Source organism: Lissotriton helveticus, chromosome 1_1 (assembly GCF_964261635.1).
Source record: "Lissotriton helveticus chromosome 1_1, aLisHel1.1, whole genome shotgun sequence".
NCBI lineage: Eukaryota > Metazoa > Chordata > Amphibia > Caudata > Salamandridae > Lissotriton > Lissotriton helveticus.
The window spans coordinates 1,672,928,567-1,672,946,411 of NC_136057.1; the positions used below are offsets into that span (position 1 = coordinate 1,672,928,567).

A 17,845-nucleotide genomic window follows, 5' to 3' on the forward strand; every position below is an offset into this window, starting at 1 on the left:
TATGCAGCGTTACCTCTAAATTATATGCTCGGAAATACATACGTAATTGATGCAAACTCCGTTCCTTTTGCTCGAATCCCTGGAGTGGGGGATAGAGTAATTCCAAACAGGAACCAGAGAGGTGCTTTGGTTTACGAAGCAAATATGGGAGAAGGTCTGACACATCAAGGGATATTAGCATCTCTAATAGAGTTACAAAAAAGGTACTGGTGGCCGGGAATGAGCATCAAAGTTTACAAATTCGGAATTAACTGTGATACCTGTTACAGAGATCATAGCTTCGAAAGTCACCAGGTACCTGACTACAGTGTAACCAGCCCAGTTCAGACACCATTGTTAGACAGCATTAGACTATCTACACGCAGACGTCACTATAGACGAATTCGGTCCCACAAATATTAAGACAAGATTCATTTGGATGTGGCCCCAGCGCTCGGCTGACGCCAGAACTGTTATAAAAGATTTGCGAGTCATTATCGGCACATACGCAATCCGCACGCTACATTCTGACCAGGGTCCTGCGTTTAGCTCTCGCGCTTACAAGGAGGTCATGGCCAGCTTGGGCGTTGCATTGCGGTTTTCGAGTCGCTTCCATCCTGAGGAAAATGCGGTAGTGGAGAGAAAAAACCGTGACATAAAGCAAACTATAACAGCTAGGGTATTAGGCTCGGGTGACGGGTGGGTAAAACATCTAAATAGTGTCCAACGTAGTCTTAATAATCTGCCAAGAAATTCTCTGGGGGGAATCACTCCATATGAATTATTATTTGGTACTAGAATGCTCATCCAGGATCTTGATTGTCAAACTTCAGTGGTGGAACAGAAAACCTTTGCTATCAAAGACCATTTGGCTGTTTTACAGGACTTAAATGAAGCAAGAAGTCTGAGTAACACAACACAAAGCCCAACGACCACTGAAGAAAAACCACCTGTCCCAGCAAGACCTGTCTGGTTTCCAAAGATTGGGGATCTAGTCAGGGAAAAGATCGCGGTGAAGAAGGAATTTGGGCCTTCTTATAGGAAAGCAGTACCTGTCCTAGCAATCCTTGGAACAAGATCAGTGTTACTACCGCCGCTTACTGGAAAAAGGGAGAACAGAACAGTATCAATCGACCTGGTAAAACTACATCATGTGGCCGATAATAAGTAGTCGGCCCAGTGGACTCCAAAAAAGTAGCAGACTACCAAATCTGGCTACTATCCAAGAGGTTCAAACTGAAAGACTTATCACATTTGATAAACCTCCAGTGAGAAAGGAAGGACTATGCAACAAAGCCATGGAGCTTGTCCCTCTTGATACCCAAATATCAGTTCCTCAAGAAACTCCCGTCTACAATGATGTAACATCTGACTATACAAGCATGTCAAAAGAGGAAGCATCTACAGCGATTTCAAAGAATCCGGATGCAATACCAACTATTGAAAGAACTGCCTCAGGCTATTTTATCAACTTCGATAACTTTTCGGAGGATCCCAGTGAACCAGAAACAATGCCAGCAACAAAAAACTTTTTAAAGAAAAAATAACAGAACTCTTTCATCAACTTGAGAAAACATATCTGGTTTTGGCATGGGTTGAATTTTGGATTGGATTAGGTGTAGTTTTTCTCCTGCTATGGCTCATTCTTATTTTAAGTTTGGGACAAATGATGGATGGAAAATACAGTACCAAGGACACAGCAAGTAAGAACATCAACTTGCTCCTGCAACCTTACAAATCATCTCATCCTGAGCGAAGAGACCTGTCATCAGTGAACATCACAGTCGTTCCTATACCTGGTGGTATAGCATGGGACACAACTGATTATTACATTTATGGCCCGGTGGAATTGTTGAAGATTCCACACCAGTTTAAGGATTCTTTAAGTGATTTTGTCTCACAGAGCACAGAGCACTTTTTCTGATGATTGGGACTTTGAAACTGTTCATAATATGATGTCAGACTTAGAAATGTCAGCAAAATTTCAAAAACATGAACACTTAGAAGGTTCATCAAGTTATGAAGAACTGTATTGTTATAATCATTATGGTCACCATTATTTGCACAAATCTGCAAACAATGGAAATGTTTTATCTTACAATCAATGGGAACATTGTCCTATGCCACCAAAAGGCAGCTCTAAAACATTTTATGAGAAATTTCCATACTTTACAGGTTTTAATGTGACAAATCCAGAAACGTTTTATTTTAAAAATATGAATAAGACAGGAATGAAAAACATGTTGACCAATACTAAACAAATTTATTCTGCGTACTTTTATGCTCAGCTGTCTACATTAGGGTTTACCTTTTGGAACGACAACATTGAGACAAAAACTGTCTGGGGCACAAATGAATGGCAGGTGCAAGGTTTAGAAGCCTTGTTCAGAGCCTGCAATATTCCAGAACAAATGATATTTTTAAATGACACTGTTCAACAAACATCATGTCTTGGTATAGCTAAGATAAAAGATTCAAACAAACCGTTCATACCGAGACCAACACCTGACAGTAATGACACTGCAGATGAGGAGGTAGACATAAAACAGATTTTACAACACAATAGAACTAATCCTAATTGGAAAAAATGGTTACTCTGGCCCATAGACACGAATAACTGTCAAGATAGATTCATGAACAAAATAGAAGGGTTCAAAATGAATAGGCCAGATCCAAGATATTCCCAGAGACAACACCCAGGGATAGTAATAACATACAGTGTAGGAAAACTATGCCTTGAGGCAAGATGGCGATCTGACGTGGATCGCGGTGGTCACGCTCCTGGTCCTCTCCACTCATGCTATGGAGCTCCTGTTTGCTACAGTGGATTGTGTGAAGCAACCTACCAGCGCTGAATATGCTAAACTCTGAACCACTTTGAATCACTTTGAACCACTTTGAACTGCAAAAGTGCAAAATCCTAACCAGCCTTCACAACTCTGGAACTCTGGAACCTACCCTGCTGGTTCGCCACAGTGTTGCCGGGGCTGGTCCCCCCCTTCCCCCTATGCATCCAGCGATCGTACTCTATATCTACATTGGCCGTGCTGTTCTAAAGCACTTTTTCCTGCTAATACGTCCCCAGCAGCAGCCGCTAAGAAACCCTGCCTGCTGCATATGTAGGACTCACCGTACAGAAGTAAGTCCGAACTGGACCCCTGCCACAGCTCCAGTCCCAGCATCGGCTCCAGTATCGGCGAGGATGGCTCCTAAGGTTCCGCCGGCACCCTCCGCAGCCGCTGGCGCAAGGGCCGCTAGACAAACCCAGAGAGAGGCAGCCGAGCGCCGCGGCATGGACAAACAGAATACCGGCTTTGAAAAGCAGAATGCCGTGCATGGAAAACCAGCATCTCCGGTAGTTTCTGCCCCCCCACAAGCATCCAGGACGGAAGGGACCGCGATATCAGATCCAGCCGGGGCCCGGAAGAAAACCGCTCGCAAGGAACCAACCGGGCCGTCAATCGTCGACCTGATGCGGAAGGGCCCAAGTTTGCATCCGGGTCATGAGAGGCAGCGCCAGGGCTCACCCGCATCTAGCAACAACAGCCCTGCTCCGACTGTCATTACGGAGAGCTCAACAGCGGCTGGGATCAGCAAGGAGATTAGCGATACAGAACCCGGACTTGCTCCCCGAATTGAAATTGAAGGAGCTCTGGACGGCTCAGCAGAGTCACCTGTACCTGTGATTACTGAGGTGAGCAAATCATTGAATATGCCAATCCTACACACACAGAGTAACATTGTGACTAAATATGTCAATGGGGGACTTGAGGCAACGGAGGTTAGCCCCAGCTCGGGGGTGGCAGATGAAATTATCGATCTTGGAAGAGACACTGGCGTAACTGACGAAACAAGTAGCGATCAAGTGCAAATGCAGGTCCAAGGAACCCCCGGGGGTAGTCCCGCCTTACAAATCCCAAATAGGGCCATTGCAGCAGGCCTAAGTGCACGCTCGAGCCCCTTCCCTGGGAGAATCAGAGAGCAAGCTACATCTACTGCAGTAGTAGGGGGCACCCCAATACATGTATTCTCGGACACCACTACTGACCTCCCCATAGATTCTGGCAAAGGGGGTGCCACTCTCAGGGTCCTTGAAAAAGATTCAGAAAAAGAGACCACAGACTTTTTTTCCTTCTCTGACGATCCCGAGCTTGATGAGGATGAATGGGGGGATACTTCGTATCTCACTGATGAATCTGATAGCCTGTCTGAAGCGGACGATGCCTTGACTGTCAAACCCAGACAAAAAGCAGGTAGAAAACAGACCAGTAAGACCCATGGGGCAGGCCTCGACTAGGATCATTCGAATACTGAGCAACTAACCCCCATGGTTCTCCCCACTTCTGGTGCTACTACTGCCTCTACCTCGGTATCGGCTCCAACATATATAGATGTGGTCCTACAGCAATTGCAGCCCATCGGGAAGAGACCTCCCAAGATGGGCGAAGAGCTCAAGCAGCACTTCGAAGGGTGCAAGGTGTAGTGAGGAAACTAGTAAAGACATGTGGATCATTTGGCGATCGGTTAACCGAAGTAGAAAATAGAACTTTAACAAACGAGACTGAGGTGGTCGCCATCAGAGAACGAGTTGAGTCCAATGAAGCACAAATTGGGGACATTCGATGGAAGTTGGAGGACTTCGAAAATCGCCAGCGCAGGAACAACCTGCGCATTTTGGGCGTACCCGAAAAAACCGAGGGGGATGATGTTCGTTCCTTTGTTATCAACCTGCTACGAGACTCCCTTCCTGAATTGTCAAAATGGAACTGGGACGCCGAGATACAGAGGGCACACCGTATGCCACTCACACTGAGGACCCCTGCGAAACCTGGTGCCTACCCCAGGGCTATCCTAGTTTATTTTGGGAACTTCTTGCTGAGACAGGCGGTCTCCGAGAAAGCTAGGCCAGAGGCCAAACGTACCCTAAATGACATATCCTATTTTTCAAGACCCGATTTTTGTCACACCACGGTCGAGAGGAGGTGGAGGCTACGCCAGCTCATTAAACCTTTTCAAGATAAAAAGGCGACAGTTTACCTCAATAACCCCGCACGCCTAAAGGTCATTCTTGGGGGTCAGACGAGATTCTTTGACTCTGAAATTAAAGCCCAAGAATATTTGGATAGCTTAAAATAGGCAGATTTCTGAAAACTACTGTATGTAAGCCCAAATGATGCGGGGGTACCGGGAATTGCTGGTTTAGGCACCTAGTGCAACGCAAGCAGGGACTCAGCATTGCGTACAGACGAACTATTTGACACTTTTAGGCCACATTGTGAATTTTTTTTTTCTCTTCTTTTCTGTTTTCTGGTTCTTTTGTGGCCCCCTTTCCTAAATGACACTCTAGCTTGATGCTGGTCAGTAAGCGATCTCAAGCAGTCTGAAGGGTAGCACAGGGTGGACTGTTTTTTCCCACTCCTTCTTTTTTTTCACCTTAAAGTGTATGTTTACTGTGGCTCATTAAGAGTTAGCGGCAAAGAAAACAAAGTTTATTTAGCTGGTCTGGTGTTATAGTCGAGCTCCGTCTTATTTTTTCCTTTTTTGTAACAAGTGATTTCTTTTGTTAGCATGTCGGGGAGGACCTGGCTGCTGTGATCACACACATCGCTCTTAAGACTCTGATGGAGTCTGTTTGCCTCAATGTGGGAGCGAGGGGGGGACGGGAAGGTGGGTGGGAGAAGGGAGAAAACACAAAAAAAGAAAATAATTCCAATGCAAAGAAAAAAACACTCCTTCTACAAGTTCATTTCTTTTAAAATAAACACAAATTCAGCGATAGGAAGCGAGGGAACAATATCCAGCATTCAATGGGGAGGATAACTGTTTGGAGTTGGAACGTTGCGGGGCTCCTAGATAGGGACAAACGGGGCCGGCTTGCCGAAATAATTAAGCGGCACTCGCCAGACATTATACGTCTACAAGAAACTCACCTGACTAGGAACAATAGAAGTTTTTTACAAATCCAGGGGTATGATATCCTAGCAACCGCAACACATACAGCTAATACATGGGGTGTTGCTATCCTAGGCAAAAGGTTTCTAGGCAAGCCGGCTAAACAGGCCCAGGACCAACATGGTAGATGGGCAATAGTGGAGCTGACTCTCGGAGTAACAATATGTTCGGTCTATGGCTCCAACTTGGACAACTCATCTGTATTTGAGACATTAGAAATTGACCTAGCAGGATGGCCCAGTCCACTAATTCTTACAGGGGATTTTAATATCTCACTCGGTTCAGATCTTAATAATTTAACAAGTCCAAAGTATTCTGTCCGCAAGCCCAGGGTATTTAAAGCAGTTAGTTCACTAATAGCTAGTCATAATCTTGTAGATATCTGGTCCCTAAAGTGTCCAGAGGACCCAGGATACACATTTTTTTCTCACCCTCACAATAAGGACACCAGGATTGACTATATCTTCACCACTAGAAATATCTCAAATAAAGCCACCATCACAAAATACCACAAGTTGATATCAGATCACACAACCCGGAAGACTCGCAATTGGACATTCGATCGGAAGTTGCTGGCCAATAATGATTATATTAGGAGCTGGACTCAGGGTTATTTTGATATAAATCGATTTAGTGCCTCCAGAAACATAGTTTGGGACAGCTATAATGCTGCTCTTAGGGGGGAAACCCTCAGTTATGTAGCTAGACTACAGAAGCAACAGGCCTCCGACCACTATAGGAAAATTTCAGAACTAGCTGACTTAGAAACGGCACACACAACCGCAATCGCCGAGAATAGGACCTTAGATGGGTCACATATACTTCGTCAGATTCTAATCTGCAAAACGGAGCTTAATAAAGTATTAACACAAAAATCGGCAGAATCCTATAGATCTCAGCGTAAGAACCTCTACGAGAATGGTGAAAAAGTAGGGAAACAATTAGCCCTACGAACCAGACAGCAGGCCTCTCTGAATGCAATCTCCTCAATAAAAGAGAACAACGTAGAGTATACCAAAACAGAAGACATACTTAAAGTGTTCCAGGGGTACTATCAGAAGCTATATCAAGAGGACCAGGATCACAACAGTGAAGATGTTAAAATCTTTCTTACTAGTTTCCTATCCTGCCCAGATAAAAGCCTTGACAGCCTTACTAAGAATGACCTAGAGAGCGAAATCACCATTTCAGAGCTGGAACTTGCTTTGTCGGAACTGGCGTCCGGGAAAGCGGCTAGTCCCGACAAAATCCCCCTGGAACTGTATAAAGTCCTAAGCAAAATAATACTCCCATTTTTACTAGACCTCTTCCTTGGGATACAATGGAGGGGAAGAACACCATTGTCCTGGAAGGCTGCCAGTATTATTATTTTTGCTAAAAAAGGCAAGCCTGCCGACTCCACTGCTTCATACCGTCCGATTTCGTTAATTAACTCTGATTCTAAACTGTATTCAAAGATCCTGGCCAACCGGCTGAGTAGAGTCATTGCACAACTGGTCAGTCCATGGCAACATGGCTTTATCCCTAAGAAGGGCACCACCGATCATACCCGCAGAGCAATTACGATCTTTGACATCATGTCTGCAACAGGGGGCCAAGCTTCAATGATCCTCCTCAATGCCGAGAAGGCATTCGATCGGGTGTCCTGGGAGTACTTGTGGGCCATTCTGGAACATTACAACTTTGGGGCTTTATTTACAAGAGCAATTAAAGCTATGTACTGTAATCCAACAGCAAAATTACACTTAATGGGGCAGGAATCAGGCTTGATAAACATCACAAGAGGAACGAGACAGGGGTGCCCATGCTCGTCAATTCTCTTTGCATTGTATATTAACCCCCTGATTCTGAAAATCCTCGCTAACCCTAGAATTTACCCTGTGGTAACAGGCACTTTTGAAACTAAAGTCCTTGCCTACGCGGATGATGTTGCTATTTTAACACCTGACCGCCCTAGCAGAGATAGAGGCAATCGCACTCTTATTTGGGTCTAACTCAGGCTACTCCTTAAATAGGAGTAAGACAGTAATTTTATGCATGCAAAACACGCTTTGCTCTGACCCTAGGCGGTCCTATAAGGCTACGTATCTAGGAGTGCATATTACTGCCGAAACTCAAAACATCGTCAAATGCAACTATGAACCCCTTATCGACACAATAAGACAGGATCTTGCTAGGGTATATAGTCTTCATCTCACCATCATAGGTAGGGGCAACTATATTAAAATGACTATCTTCCCTAAAATCCTATATTTATTCCGTACCATTCCCCTATTAGTAGATGATAAATTTATCAAAATTCTCAATTCCCAAATCTCCAAATTCGTCTGGCAATACGGCAGGATCAGAAGATCACTCAAATACTTGTCCCTGCCTTACAATCGTGGTGGTCTGGCTATCCCTCAGCTGTTCCTATACTATTGGGCTGCATATATACAGCAATTTGCTCCCATGGTTAGTCCTATACAGGATGAAGCAGGGGCAGACACTCCATCAATATACCAGCTGGCCCTTGGTCCTAAAGCCAGAGGACTCCTACTCAGACACTATGACCCTGGATATTATAAAAAAGTCAAATTCAAGATTGTTACAGGGGCTTGGAAAGCTTGGACTAAAATAACAAAATATTTGCAAATTCCTAAATATACCCGATACTCCCCACTTCGGCAATCATCTCTCTTCTCGCAAAACATAAATGATGGGACTTTTGCCAACTGGGAGAGCTATGGAATTACATCTCTTTTTGATCTTCTAGGTCCTGAGAAAAAGCTTAATTTTAGTCTCCTCCAGACTCAATATTGCATAACTAGCAGCGACTATCTTAAATTTCTTCAAGTTAGGTCAAGCATTAATCATTTGCTTCCTAACATAAATTGGAACAGAATATCCCTGTTGGAAGATATCCAGAAATCCTCCTCTAGAATAGGTACATTCTATAACGCTCTACTCGCCAACGCACCAGATGACACTGAACGTATGGAAGCAACCTGGGCTATCAAATTAGGTAATCCAGATGTGGATTTAGATAAGGTATTGACAATGGCCTCCCAACTTTTACTTTCTACCAACCTCAGGGCTCAGCTGTATAAAGCAGTTTATAATCTTTACTACACCGGCCAAATTGCATGCATGGGGGAAAACTGACAGCGATCGCTGTCCTAGGTGCAAAAGTGGACCCGTGACTCTTGTGCATATGTTCTACGAATGTGACAGCTTAGGGCTTTTTAAGAAAATGATTTGGGAGTTTTGGAAGGAGGTGTTTGGACGAGATCTGCCGGAATCACCTACAATTTTTATGCTGGGATATGATTGCACTTTGAGACTGCACCACAGTGAGGAAGCAATGCTATTTATTGGTTCTGCTGTATACCGCATCATTTTGGCTACTCGCTGGAAAGAGGAAGATCCTTCGAGCTTCCAAATCTGGCTCGCTCGGTTTCTGGCAGTCTATAACTATGAGTCAGCGATTTATGCTACTAGGGGGCTTAAGTCTAGGATGCGGGGGGAAAAGATTTGGTCTCCCATCACGGCCTGGTCCGCTCTGTCCTCGTCTAATTGATATGTATTGTTTCCTAATGTATTTTCCTTTGTTTTTTCTCTCCCTTTCTCTTTGTCTGTCTTCTCAGGAACCGCGAGTCAGTCTGTTTGAATGACTTATGTAGTGTTAACATTATTGATCAGTATCTTTTCGCTTCCTTTTTGTAATTTATTGATATCCGTTCTTCTTGTTTTTTTGTTGCTTTCTTTGCTAGATAAAGTATACAATGTGTTTCCTTTTATATCCAAAATATATGGATAAATTGTAATGGAATTATTTTCACCAAAAAAAAAAAGGAAAACTATGCCTTGAGTGGCTACAGAAATCCACACTTCCCGAAATTAAACAACACTTGACCTTACTTAAAGAAGGCATTGACATACGAGACTTCTTAATTGGGCCTCGTAAACAACGTCAAAAACGTTTCATATATGCCAGTATATACGCTGCGTTTTCAAAAAGGGGGGTGGTGATGGACAGAGTATCTGAGTTAATCAGAACACTCCTACCCAGTCAACAGATCAGGGCTTGATCCATCACCGTTTTTTAGCTCACTGCACCATCCCAGTTCAGAACCTGGCTATATGCAAATTAGTCTGTCCCTGGCCCAGTGCATCATGGGAACAGGGCAGACCAGACTACAAAAGCCAATTCTTACACTGGGAAGGAAACAAGCTTCCGGGGACCGGTTTCTGGCATTTCAGCCGTCTTCGGCCCGGCTTGCTGAATTCAAGCAAGCCGGGCCGAAGACGGCTGTAATCAAGCCCTGATCTTTGGACTGGGTAAGAGTGGTCTGCTTAATTCAGACACTCTGTTCATCACCACCCCCTTTTCTGTATAGTATATACGCTGCGTACAACGAAGCTTGTAAAATAACACAAATGGAAACTGCAGAAAAGATACGTGAAATTGATAGTATTCATTTAGAGATAGCTCTCTCTGTAGTGGACAATGGGTTAACGACTCTGTTCTCCAGAATCTATTATTTGGACAGCATTGTATCATCTGCCATTGACATAATGGAACAGGATTTGCTAATGTTACAACATGGCCAGTCTCAATTACATTCTATAATGCTGCTAGGCTGGACGTTACAAAATCTCCATTCAGGCTCGTGCCATGGCGTTTAATCAATACCACGTCATTGTTTAATGTCTTTAACCTTACAGATAAACAAATCTATTTGGCACAAAGAGGAGCAGACTATACGGTGCTGAGCATTGAAAAACTGAAAAGATTACCATTAACAGTTTCTGGGAAGCCTGTCGTAGAATGGATAATACATGGCACCAGTGACGATTTTCCAATTTCAGTATTGTCTACGGCATATACCAGCAGGCCTGTATGAAAGGTTGGGTAAAGGATATATTAAGTCAACCTGGAATTTACCATACACACACAAATGTTGGTGTGGGGGAAAGGATGTATTTCTAAGTACAAAAAATTGTAAAAACTCACTGAGCGGTACACTTTTATGTGAAGGTATTAATTTACATGGAGCCTGCGAAGGTTCTTTAAATAACCTTTCTTGCACGGTAGTCCAGCAGCAGTGATAGACCCGATTTTCAGGCAGCTTTCCAATGGCAGCTACGTTATGCTCAATAAGCGCAGCTTTTGTGGCATGTTGCCAGGAAAAGCCTATCTAGTTAGTGTGTCGGCCAGGGTCACTTGTTGTATGCAAGTATTGTATCCAAAAAGCAAGACAGACGGGGAGACGACGTTATGGCCTTCACTGAATATCTCTTCTATACAAATTGATACTTGAAGCAGAATGAAAGCCATTTTTTTGCAAAACACTGTACCACTGACCTCGTCTAGAGAAACATATAATCTGCAAGTTGCAAGGACTTCTGCAGAGATACATGCATTATTATCAACAAACTGCCCAGTACATTTCGCAGAAATGTTAGGTCAAATCTTAAACATGTCTGATACCAGTGGCATCGCACAGGTATTTAAGACGATCTTTTCGGGACTGTTAACACCCTTCGAAGCAGTCCTCTGCATTTTTCAAATTTTCGTGCACTCTGTGTTTGGTGGTCTGCCTCTCATTTTGGGACTCGTAGCAAGAATTCTATTTTTGTTCCTTCTGCTCCGATATGGCAAATCCAGTCACCGACGATACCCAGACTACAATGGAACGGGCTCTCCTGGCCATGCGGTATCGTGAAAGAATTACACAGATTCTTGGCTTGGCTCGTTTAAGAGATCTGAATACCACTTGGTTCCTTTCATTCAGACCAATCTGGCAAGATTGCATCTTACCTGTTCTACGATGCCTGCTTTGCGGAGAAGAATGCGTGTTAGACATTTGTCTTACACTTCCATCAGCACTGCCAACAGATGTTGACACTTTGCTGGGTCCCGTAACAACTCATACATTGTGTTGCCCCCAACGGCTGCCAATCCTGATTATGGCATTCCTTGAGATCTCACCGGCGAATCCAGCTATTGGGGAGGTACGTGGAATAACAGGCACACAGGTACCATCTACAGCGAACATTGCTAATGCGGATGACGCTGACGGCGATGCTTCACATCTATGCACATTTGATCTACTTGATGAAGTAGTTCCACTTTCACCAACTGGGGTAGACGGTTTCTTTGCCAGCTTAGATGATTTGATGTTTTATCCCGACACCGATAATAACTTTTGAAAGTGCACACGGCATTCCATGAACTCTGAAATTCGGTCTTCGGGTTTTTAAAAACAAGCCCTCTAACTTGGGAACTCTATGTTTCTACAATCTACATTCGAAAAAAAATTTCTCTTCTCTCCTTCCCAGAATAGAACTTTTTTCGCTTGGCACAAAGTAATCTGCTTAAAGTAGAACTATTCTTAGAGAACAAGAAATTCATTTTTTGATACTTCTCATAGACAATATTTGGCATTCTCCCATGTAAACGATAACGGTTTATATTTTATGCCATGGAATGGTCTCGTTTTTTTTTCTTCTGTAAATTTAGAAGCCATTTCATGAATGTCATTTCATTTTTTAAAGATAGCTATGGTTAGAAAAATACGCGCTAAATAAATACTTATGTATGTGTATAATCATGTTTGATGCATTTCATGTATTTTGGGTGGGATTATGAACACATGCTTCAGTTATGTTTTTTATGCTCATAGATTTAGTAATATTAGACATAATACGTGGAGTGGGTGTTGTATAGCGTTTTAGGACCCTAGTGTAATTTTCCCGATTCATGCCCTTATATAGGTATAAAATACTGTATCCTTATATAGGCATTGAAATCATAACCATATTAAGACATAACTCAAGTAGTCCTAATACGGCTTGGCTACTTCCACAAGTTCCGAAAATCTACAACGATTTCTTGGAAAAACCCGCCTTCAGCAGTCAGGGACCTCCCACTGCATGAATATTGATGTAAACAAGAACTCAAGGAGTTTTCAGAGAATTAAGTCTCTAATGACGTTATTATGTCCAATCTTACGTCAAACTCGGCACCTTCAAGGTATAAATATGCCCACACTTGTCCAAACAAACACACGGTGGTTTGGAGCAGTTCGACTATCTACTTGCCCGACGCCCTGCTGCAGCAAGTGCCGAAGGAAGCCGACCCTCCAGCTGACGCACTGAGAGACGCTGTACTTTCTCCAGCCGAGAAATCCAGCTCCAGTGTTTCCAGGCTACCCTTGCGGGTTGCTGGGAAATCGAGTCCTGAGAGTGAGATACCAGACCTCCTACATTCTAAAAACCAAGGTACGGAGCTGATTAGACCCTAGGAGAATTCTTGGATTAGATTCTTGGCAAATAACACTAAAAACTAAGCTACTCCTCACTTACTACTTCCCTTGTACTACACTTAGGTTAGGTACACCGGGGTAGGCGTATTTTAGAAACACCAGTTGAGTACTTTTACTCATTATTTATCAATGTATGTATTTTATATATTATATGGCTTAGAAACCATATCATGATTTTACAGTATTATTTTATAATACTCTTCGTATTGTACGCCTTGTACTTTACAACAAGTATTACGATTGCAGCAGTTCATTTCTTATGCTTGAGAAAGAAGACTGTTCAATAAATAAATTTTATTGAAAACGCCTGTCTCTCTATTTTCTCTGCACCTCTGGTGAAACGAAGCATGCACGATTGACTGAGTGAAATAACTATCTATTGTTTCCGCGACTCTAGAGATACATTTCTTATCAATCAATCAATACTTTATTTCGGTCTATTTAGACCATAAAAGTTCATAAGTAAAACAATTTACATCACATCTATTCCAGGATCACAGCTATTTTCCAAATGTATCACTATTAGGCTAAAAAAGGGGGTCATATTTCCCATAGTTTGAGCATCTATTTACAGTTAAAACAGTTAATTTACAGATTTAATGAATATAAATTTAAAAACAAATAAAAAAAGTTAAAATAACATTTGCTACCAGGAGATTCAATTATTGTACACAAATCAGAATGTTATTGTTGGTTCGGACCAGTACTAGATAAATAAATAGCAGCATTTTTAGGGAAACAAAGTTGTCATGTTTTAAGCGGTTGTCAGAAACTAATCCCTTCTTGTGAATTCGAGAACGTTTCTAGTGACCTCTGAGCTAGCTGGCACTCACAATTAAGTCTAGTATATTCAGTGGAGACCTAGTCGACTTTAGTCCTCCGTCTAAACTACAGGATACACTATTCCAATGCGCAGAGCCTATTGGGAATATAGGAACTACACTACAGGTGCAGCCCCCGCGGGCTGTTTCTAGTAGAGGGAGATCACAGGTAACAAGCGTGAGCAAGGCTGATGTGGGACCTGCGCCGCGGGAGCCCTGTTCCGATTTTAACGCGCCTCCTGGCGCTGAGGAATGACGCTCACGTCAGGCGCCACTGGGGGACTCTGGGTAATGGAGTCCCCAACTCGGCAGATGATCGGTGCAGCCCCCCTCGGGCTGTTCTGGTGCAGGAGGATGGTCGGTGCAGCCCCCGCGGGCTGTTTCTAGTACAGGGAGATCACAGGTAACGAGCGAGAGCAAGGCTGATTTGGGGCCCCTTTGGAAAGAACTATTTACACACGGACCCTTGATCTCAGCTAGTGTCATTGGATAGAAGAATTTACACACGGACCCTTGATCTCGGCTAGTTTCATTGGATAGAAATATTTACAAACGGACCCTTGTTCTCGGCTAGTGTCATTGGATAGAAGAATTTACACACGGACCCTTGGTCTCTCGGCTAGTGTCATTGGATAGAAATATTTACACACGGACCCTTGATCTCGGCTAGTGTCATTGGATAGAAGCATTTACACACAGACCCTTGATCGCTTTAGTGTCATATTGGATAGAAATATGTACACAGAGACCCTTGATCTCGGCTAGTGTCATTGGATAGAAGTATTTACACAAGTACCCTTGATCTGTGCTAGTGTCATTGGATAGAAGTATTTACACACGCACCCTTGATCTCTGCTAGTGTCATTGGATAGAAGTATCTACACGCGGACCCTTGATCTCGGCTAGTGTCATTGGATAGAAGAATTTACATACGGACCCTTGATCTCTCAGCTAGTGTCATTGGATAGAAATATTTACACACGGACCATTGATCTCGGCTACTGTCATTGGATAGAAGAATTTACACACGGACACTTGATCTCTCAGCTAGTGTCATTGAATAGAAATATTTACACACGGACCCTTGATCTTGGCTAGTGTCATTGGATAGAAGAATTTACACACGGACCCATGATCTCTCGGCTAGTGTCATTGGATAGAAGTATTTACACACAGACCCTTGATCACTTTAGTGTCATATTGGATAGAAATATGTACACACGGACCCTTGATCTCGGCTAGTGTCATTGGATAGAAGTATTTACACACGGACCCTTGATCTGTGCTAGTGTCATTGGATGGAAGTATTTACACATGCACCCTTGATCTCTGCTAGTGTCATTGGATAGAAGTATTTACACACGGACCCTTGATCTCTGCTAGTGTCATTGGATAGAAATATTTACACACAGACCCTTGATCTCGGCTAGTGTCATTGGATAGAAGAATTTACACACGGGCCCTTGATCTTGGCTAGTGTCATTGGATAGAAATATTTACACACTGACCCTTGATCTCGGCTACAGTCATTGGATAGAAGAATTTACACACGGACCCTTGATCTCTCTGCTAGTGTCATTGGATAGAAATATTTACACACGGACCCTTGATCTTGGCTAGTGTCATTGGATAGAAGTATTTACACACAGACCCATGATCGCTTTAGTGTCATATTGGATAGAAATATATGTACACCGGGACCCTTGATCTCTGCTAGTGTCATTGGATAGAAATATTTACACACGGACCCTTGATCTCGGCTAGTGTCATTGGATAGAAGAATTTACACACGGACCCTTGATCTCGGCTAGTGTCATTGGATAGAAATATTTACACACAGACCCTTTATCGCTTTAGTGTCATATTGGATAGAAATATGTACACACGGACCCTTGATCTGTGCTAGTGTCATTGGATAGAAGTATTTACACACGGACCCTTGATCGGTGCTAGTGTCATTGGATAGAAGTATTTACACATGGACCCTTGGTCTCTGCTGGTGTCATTGGATAGAAGTATTTACACACGGAGCCTTGATCTCGGCTAGAGTCATTGGATAGAAGAATTTACACACGGACCCTTGATTTCGGCTAGTGTCATTGGATAGAAGTATTTACACACAGATCCTTGATCGCTTTAGTGTCATATTGGATAGAAATATGTACACATGGACCCTTGATCTGTGCTAGTGTAATTGGATAGAAGTATTTACACACAGACCTTTGATCTCTGTTAGTGTCATTGGATAGAAGTATTTACACACGGACCCTTGATCTCTGCTAGTGTCATTGGATAGAAGTATTTACACACGGACCCTTGATCTCTGCTAGTGTCATTGGATAGAAATATTTACACACGAACCCTTGATCTCGGCTAGTGTCATTGGATAGAAGAATTTACACACGGACCCTTGATCTCGGCTAGTGTCATTGGATAGAAGTATTTTCACACGGACCATTGATCTTGGCTAGTGTCATTGGATAGAAGTGTTTACACACAGACCCTTTATCGCTTTAGTGTTATATTGGATAGAAATATGTACACACAGACCCTTGATCTGTGCTAGTGTCATTGGATAGAAGTATTTACACACGGACCCTTGATCTGTTCTAGTGTCATTGGATAGAAGTATTTACACATGGACCCTTGGTCTCTACTGTTGTCATTGGATAGAAATATTTGCACACAGACCCTTGATCTCGGCTAGTGTCATTGGATAGAAATATTTACACACGGACCCTTGATCTCGGCTAGTGTCATTGGATAGAAATATTTACACACAGACCCTTGATCTCGGCTAGTGTCATTGGATAGAAGTATTTACACACAGACCCTTTATCGCTTTAGTGTTATATTGGATAGAAATATGTACACACGGGCCCTTGATCTGTGCTAGTTGCATTGGATAGAAGTATTTACACACGGACCCTTGATCTGTGCTCGTGTCATTGGATAGAAGTATTTACACATGGACCCTTGATCTCGGCTAGTGTCATTGGATAGAAGAATTTACACACGGACCCTTGATCTCTGCTAGTGTCATTGGATAGAAGTATTTACACACGGACCCTTGATCTGTGCTCGTGTCATTGGATAGAAGTATTTACACATGGACCCTTGATCGCGGCTAGTGTCATTGGATAGAAGAATTTACACATTGACCCTTGACCTCTGCTAGTGTCATTGGATAGAAGAATTTACACACGGACCCTTGATCTCGGCTAGGGTCATTGGATAGAAATATTTACACACGGACCCTTGATCTCGGCTAGTGTCATTGGATAGAAGTATTTACACACAGACCCTTTATCGCTTTAGTGTTATATTGGATAGAAATATGTACACACGGACCCTTGATCTGTGCTAGTGTCATTGGATAGAAGTATTTACACACGGACCCTTGATCTGTGCTAGTGTAATTGGATAGAAGTATTTACACACGGACCCTTGATCTGTGCTAGTGTCCTTGGATAGAAGTATTTACACACGGCCCCTTGATTTCTGCTAGTGTCATTGAATCAGAGGAGCAACTGGAGCCAATTTATAAGAGGGGCTAATAAGAGTTGGGGGGGGCTAAGTCTTCCAGCAGTAGGCAGAGTGGAGCTGCAGGGGCTCTAAGGACGGGTGTAAACACAACAAAGCCTCGTTAACAAGTAAATTGTATTTTAAAGACCTGTGTGTGAAGTACTCGGGTGCAGCTGCAATAAGATGGTCGCCAGCCCGGGAAGCTATCTCAGCTGAGCCCAATGGCGCGTGCATTGGAAAGAAGATGTATTTACACAG

General features: G+C 43.1%; 1 protein-coding gene and 1 long non-coding RNA gene across 4 annotated transcripts in view; one reads left to right on the forward strand and one right to left on the reverse strand.

Annotated features, from left to right (window-relative positions):
* Positions 1–17,845, forward strand: part of LOC144830794 (glycoprotein-N-acetylgalactosamine 3-beta-galactosyltransferase 1-B-like) — a 556,105-nt gene that overhangs the window by 171,062 nt on the left and 367,198 nt on the right. The gene's annotated exons all lie outside the window — the stretch shown is intronic.
* LOC144830830 (uncharacterized) lies at positions 1,275–12,190 on the reverse strand. Its single transcript, XR_013610959.1, has 3 exons — positions 10,318–12,190; positions 9,772–9,915; positions 1,275–2,708 (listed from the first exon to the last, which is right to left on the reverse strand). It is a non-coding gene; the product is annotated as an uncharacterized LOC144830830 (long non-coding RNA).